Below are 7,004 nucleotides of genomic sequence, written 5' to 3'. Positions count from 1 at the left end.
ACCCTTTCCATGTAAAAAATTTTCCTAATATCCAATCTGACCCTCCCCTGGCGCTACTTGAGGCCATTTCCTCTTGTCCCATCGCCTGTTCCTTGGGAGAAGAGACCGACCCTCCCTGGCTACACCCTCCTTTCAGGGAGTTGGAGAGAGTGAGAGAGTTGCCCCTCAGCCTCTTTTTCTCCAGGCTGAACACCCCCGGTCCCTCAGCCTCTCCTCACAAGACTTGTGCTCCAGACCCCTCACCAGCTTCGTTGCCCTTCTCTGGACCCACTCCAGCACCTCAATGTCTTTTTTGTAGGAAGGGGCCCAAAACTGGACACAGCCCTCAAGGTGGAGCCTCACCAGTGCCCAGTACAGGGGGACCATCGCCTCCCGAGTCCTACTCACCACGCTGTTCCTGACACAGGCCAGGATACCGTTGGCCTTCTCGGCCACCTGGGCACACTGCTGGCTCATGTTCAGCCGACAGTTGACCAACACCCCCAGGTCCTCCAGCCACTCTGCCCCCAGCCTGTAGCGCTGCAGGGGGTTGGTGTGACCCAAGGGCAGGACCCAGCACTTGGCCTTGTTGAACCTCATCTCATTGGCCTCGGCCCGTCGATCCAGCCTGTCCAGATCCCTCTGCAAAGCCTTTCTACCCTCCAGCAGGTGGACACTCCCACCCAACTTGGTGTCATCTGCAAACTTACTGTGGGAAATAAGCTAAGTTTTGCTTCAGCTTATTGATGTATCATTGTTAGTGTGATAGTACTAACAAAGAAGCCTTAGTAATAGTAGGGTCTAATAAATTGTATCCAATTAATCCCCAAAAATGCCCTTGGTCTATCAAGGGATCCTTGTTCGCAGAGCGTTATCTAGGTGAAGAGAAACAGACTGGAACACGGCCTTCGACACAAGAACCCAGAGGGTAGGGGAGTATCAATAAGGCCAAAGAAACCAGTCTGGTAAATCTGCCAAGTAGATGGTAGCAAAGACTCTGAAATAATGTGTAGCATAATCAACTAATCAAAGGCATGTTTAAGATGATGATTTCGTAGAATAGGTGCATGTGTGCCTTATATGGGAAAAAGTGCAAAATAAACCTGTAATAGGTCAAGCGGTCGGGAAGAATGTGAGCTCCAACTTCTCAGCCAATGAGAAGAGAGACAGAGACTCAAGCGGCCGGGATAAAGGTATAAAATACCTGAAAGCTAAAAGATCATCGTGCATCTATTTTTGGTGCACCCGATTCAGCGCTGTTTCGTATTAATAAATTATTTTTTTTAACCTTTGCTTCGGTGACTTTGTCCTCTTTAAATTCTAAGATGTGAGTCGGTGTTTCTCACATTACTGAGGGTGCACTCAACCCCCTCATCCAGATCATTGATAAAGTGTTAAAGTGAACTGGCCCCAACACCAAGCCCTGTGGGGTCACCGTGACTTGGGCTGGGGTCCTGCCCTTGGGGAGGAGGTGGCCGTGGGGGTGGCAGCACCCACTTCCCCCCGGCCTGGGAGCAGTAGGGCCCTCAGGCCTCATGTGGGGCAGCTCCCCCGGTGGGAGCCTCCACCCCGACGTCAGCCCCCTGTCGCTGCTCTGTCCCTGCCTGCTCCCCCCGCTCCATCCCCCTGTGGCCCTGTGCCCATGTCCTTGTGCACTCCATGTCCCCAGCCACCTCCTCCTCTTTCCCCCATGTCCCTGGCGACACCCTCCCCACGCCTGTGTTCCCATGTCCCTTCTCATCGTCCATTTGCATCTCTCCAATTTACAGGACAATGTACTCTGTAAATTAAGCTTTAATTTCCTAGCTTGTAGGAAATGAATGGAGGTCTTCATTCCGTCTGCACAGATGCATCCAGCTCCTGAACTCATTCATCCATCGCTTGTGTCATGAGTTTCTAACCTGCAAGTTCCCTACTTCATAACTTGCGACTTGTAGCTCCTCCTCAGATGAGGTGGGAGAAGGTGAGAGCACCTATCCCTCCTCCTCTTCCTCCTCCTCCTCCTCCTCCTCCTCTTCCTCTTCCTCTTCCTCCATCAGCACCAGTCCCCTGTGTGACCCCGGGAAGTAGGAAAGCTCAGCCATCTGGCTGCTGCTGGAGACCCTTCCAAGGCTTTTGGGCTGAGCTGACATGGATGGTTGGTCTTGGAGCTGCCCAGAGAGCGTGGGGCCTGCAGAACCTGCTAGACAGTTGGCTGGAAGGATGCTGGCTGCGGAAGAGCTTCAGGGGAGCCTCGGGGTCTCTGCTGAGGACCCTTCAGGGGACCCTCTGTGTGACCCTCCAGAGGACCCTCTGGGCAACCCTTCAGGGGACTCTGTGGAGGACTTTCCTCCAAAACCTCTATAGGACTTTCCTGTGAAGGCTCCCTGGGACTCTCTGGCAGCCCAGTGAGGAGGACTGCCACCACCCTGCCCTGTGTCCTCTTGGGGTCCAGCAAGGGGGATGACACCACGCCCAGGAGGGATTGGCATCCCCCAGCATCGCTGCCGGCACTCACTCCTCAAAGCAGTCACCCTCCCCCCATGCTCCGAGAATTTGGGGACCTGGTTGAGGAAAACAGGGCTGTTGGGGACATGAGTGATGTCGGGGACAGTGTACTGGCTGTCTGCAATGTCCACAAAAGCAAGCATACTGTGGACGTCGCTGATGTCCCTGGTGAACAATGTCTGGTCTTGCAACAGCAGGTTGAGCCCTGCCAGCTCACGATCAGCTCCACTGGGCTCTGGGTGCTGCCGGGCAGGGTGTGGGGCACGGGGGTCCCTGCTGGGTACCTCTGAGGCCATTGGCAGCTAGAGAGCTTGCCTGTTGGAGGGAACAAAAGGGGGTGTCTGGTGAGATTGTGGGGAGCAGAGCTGGTGTGGAGTGGCTGGGGGGACAGGAGCACCAGGAGGACCAGGAGCTGCTGCTGCTTCTGCCATGGTGGGGGGCAGGGGGGAGTCTGTTGGGGACAAACAGTGCACAGGGGGTCCATCCCTATGGCCACCACAATGGCTGGGTTTTTCATTCCACAGTGAGTTCCTGTCTCCACGATTTCCCATGCAAGGGATGGTTTCCCATCCCTGTGATGGTTCCCCATTTGTCACAGTTTGATTTTTTGTTTATTGTTGTTTAGACAATTATTCCATCACCTGATGAACTCTTCCCACCCCAGAAGGGGAATTGGGAATAAACAAGGAAACCTGAAGGCTGTAATATAAACAGATTTAATAGAATAAGACTACATAATTAACATTAATAACACTAAGGAACCAGTACTGATCCTGATGCCAACATAAAATACAGCAGGACTGTCCCCAGCCCATTCCCCAGCAGAAGCCATGGAGTGGGACCCTGTGAGCACTGCAGCTCCAGGAGGAAGGGAAAGGCTCAGGGCTCCTGCACCAGGGCAAGGAGATCTCAGGATGGCAGCCACCGTAGAAAAGAGAACTTGGCAGCAAACTTTCTAATTTCTATTGAATGTGATGTTTGTGGTATGAAATAAACCTGTTGGCAGCCAGGGTCAAGTGCCTGGGTCTCATTCCTCCTATTGCAGTCCCTGGCTAAACTCGAAAACACCAAGACCTTGAAACTCACACACCACAGCTGGCTGGAAAGGTACCATTTTCAGCAATTCAGACACCAGAGTCTTCTAAAAATGCAGTTTTCCCCAGCATTAGAAGTTAAATTAGTCCAGTGTCGCTCAAACCAGGACAGCATCCCAGTGGTTTCCCAGGTCAACGATGGTTTTGCAGCCTCGTAGTGGTTTCCCATCCCAATGGTTTCCCATCCCAGTGGTGGTGTCCCATCCCAGTAGTTGTTTCCCATCCCCATGACGGTTTCCCACCCCCGTATGGTTTCCAGTCCCAATGGTTTCCCATCCTCATGATGGTTTCCCATCCCAGTGATGGTTTTCAGTCCCAATGGTTTCCCACCCCAGTGATGGTTCCTCGTCCCCATGATGGTTTCCCACCCCAGTGATGGTTTCCAGTCCCAATGGTTTCTCATCCTGGTGATGGTTTCCAGTCCCGATGGTTTCCCATCCCAGTGATGGTTACCCATCCCAGTGACGGTTTCCCATCCCAGTGAACTCAGGGTTGTGGTCAATGGTTCAATGTCCAATTGACGGCCAGTGACAGGTAGTATTCCTCAGGGGTCAGTACTGGGGCCAGTGCTGTTCAACATCTTCCTCGGAGCCATGGACAGTGGGATAGAGTGGCTGGAAAGGTACCATTTTCAGCAATTCAGACACCAGAGTCTTCTAAAAATGCAGTTTTCCCCAGCATTAGAAGTTAAATTAGTCCAGTGTCGCTCAAACCAGGACAGCATCCCAGTGGTTTCCCAGGTCAACGATGGTTTTGCAGCCTCGTAGTGGTTTCCCATCCCAATGGTTTCCCATCCCAGTGGTGGTGTCCCATCCCAGTAGTTGTTTCCCATCCCCATGACGGTTTCCCACCCCCGTATGGTTTCCAGTCCCAATGGTTTCCCATCCTCATGATGGTTTCCCATCCCAGTGATGGTTTTCAGTCCCAATGGTTTCCCACCCCAGTGATGGTTCCTCGTCCCCATGATGGTTTCCCACCCCAGTGATGGTTTCCAGTCCCAATGGTTTCTCATCCTGGTGATGGTTTCCAGTCCCGATGGTTTCCCATCCCAGTGATGGTTACCCATCCCAGTGACGGTTTCCCATCCCAGTGACGGTTTCCCATCCCAGTGATGGTTTTCCACCTCAGTGATGGTTTCTCATCCCAGTGATGGTTTCCCATCCCAGTGATGGTTTCCAGTCCCAGTGATGGTTCACCATCGCGGTGGTGGTGGCGGGGCGGGGGAGGGCTCGTTGTTTCGTTCCGCTTTCTGCCGCCCGCCGGGATGAGCGAGTGCTGAGCCCCTCGGCACCGGGGGTTGCACTCCCGCCCCCACTCCCGCCCCTCAGCCGTGCACCGGGGAGGTGAAGGGAGGCCTTAGCGTCCCTGAGAGCGGCGACAGGGAGAGGCACGACAGGCCGGGTCTGCTCTGCCTTTTGCGGCCGCGGCAGCCACTGCCCACTCCTTTCTCCCACTGCCAGTGATGGGGACTGTGCCCCAGTGTGTCTTCTGCCACATAGAGGTCTCAGTAACAAAGGCCTCAGGATACCTCAGGAACCTGCGTCCAGGTTCTCCCGTTCCCCCGCTGTGTTTGGGTGCTGGGTGTCCCTGCCCTTGCCTTTACATCCCGGTGTCAGGGGAGCTCTTGGGCTCCTCTGCCCTCACACCATCCTGCCTCAGGTTTCCTTTTGGGGGCTTGGCCAGCCACTGGCATCCCGTGGCTTGGGTATGTGGGGAAGGAGGCCTGTGTCTGTTCTGGAGTGGCCTCCACCCGCGTGTCTGGTGTGAAAGAAAGTTCATACAGTGACCTGAGAAACAACTGTATTTCTGCACTCAGGGTTGTGGTCAATGGTTCAATGTCCAATTGACGGCCAGTGACAGGTAGTATTCCTCAGGGGTCAGTACTGGGGCCAGTGCTGTTCAACATCTTCCTCGGAGCCATGGACAGTGGGATAGAGTGAACCCTCAGCAAGTCTGCTGACGACACCAAGCTCGGTGGCATGGTTAACACGCTGGAGGGAAGGGATGCCATCCAGAGGGCCCTGGACAGGCTGGAGAGGTGGGCTCATGCAAACCACATGAAGTTCAACCAAGTCAAGTGCAGGGTCCTGCACCTGGGACGTGGCAATCCCAGGCACAAATCCAGGTCGGAGAATGGCTGGAGAGCACCCCTTAGGAGAAGGACTTGGGGGTGTTGGTGGATGAGAAGCTCAACATGAGCCGGCAATGTGCGCTGGCAGCCCAGAAAGCCAACCCCATCCTGGACTGCATCAAGAGAAGTGTGGCCAGCAGGTCACGGGAGGTGATTTTGTCCCTGTGCTCTGGTGAGACCCCACCTGGAGCTCTGTGTCCAGCTTTGGAGTCTCAGCACAGGAAGGACATGGACCTGTTGGAACGGGTCCAGCAGAGGGGCACAAAGATGCTCAGAGGGATGAAGCACCTCTCCTATGAGGACAGGCTGAGAGAGCTGGGGTTGTTCAGCCTGGAGAAGAGAAGGCTCCAGGGAGACCTTAGAGCAGCCTTCCAATATCTGAAGGGAGCCTACAGGAGAGCCGGAGAGGGACTCTTTGTCAGTAGGTGTAGTGACAGGACAAGAGGTAATGGTTTTAAATTAGAAGAAGGGAGATTTAGATTAGATACCAGAAAGAAATTCTTTCCTGTGAGGGTGGTGAAGCACTGGAACAGGTTGCCCAGGGAAGTTGTGGATGCCCCATCCCTGGAAGTGTTTAAGGCCAGGGTGGATGGGACTTTGAGCAACCTGCTCTAGTGGGAGGTGTCCCTGCCCATGGCAGGGGGGTTGGAACTCGATGATCTTTAAGGTCCCTTCCAACTCTAACCATTTTATGATTCTATGATTCTACAGAAACCTCCAAACAGGAGGTGCAAAGAGTTCATCCAGAAAAGATGTGCTTTGGGTGAGTTTATTGAAAGTTGGGAGGCAAACAGTGGGGAGAATGCGGGGTCCCATGAGCAGAAGCTTCTTTGGAGAAAGGGCCTGCCTTGTCAGCAGCCTGGTCTTTCAGATTCTCTCTCATCCAGGTGGAAGGGGATGCTCGGACAAGTTGCAGATGCAGCACCTGCCCCTCTGGACTCCACGTGCAGAGTTGTCTCTGGGAGATGCTACAGCTAGAGTGAGCATCGTGGTGCAGCAGGGCCAGACTGTAGGAGATACATACGTCACCTCCTACAGTCCCAGTGATGGTTCACCATCCCAGTGATGGTTCCTCGTCCCCATGATGGTTTCCCACCCCAGTAACGGTTTCCTCGTCCCCATGATGCTTTCCTGTCCCCATGATCCTTTCCAGTCCCAATGGTTTCCCGTCCCCATGATGGTTTCCCATTCCAGCAGCTGTTTCCCATCCCTGTGCTGATTCCCCACCCCCATTTCCCATCCCAACGTTTTCCTGTCCCCGATGACATTTTGGGGCCGTTCCCTCCCCGGGGTCACTCTCCGCGGGGGGGGGG

This window comes from Calidris pugnax, unplaced genomic scaffold (assembly GCF_001431845.1).
Source record: "Calidris pugnax isolate Ruff unplaced genomic scaffold, ASM143184v1 scaffold244, whole genome shotgun sequence".
Classification (NCBI taxonomy): Eukaryota; Metazoa; Chordata; class Aves; order Charadriiformes; family Scolopacidae; genus Calidris; species Calidris pugnax.
Note: the sequence above shows the minus strand (reverse complement) of the source record.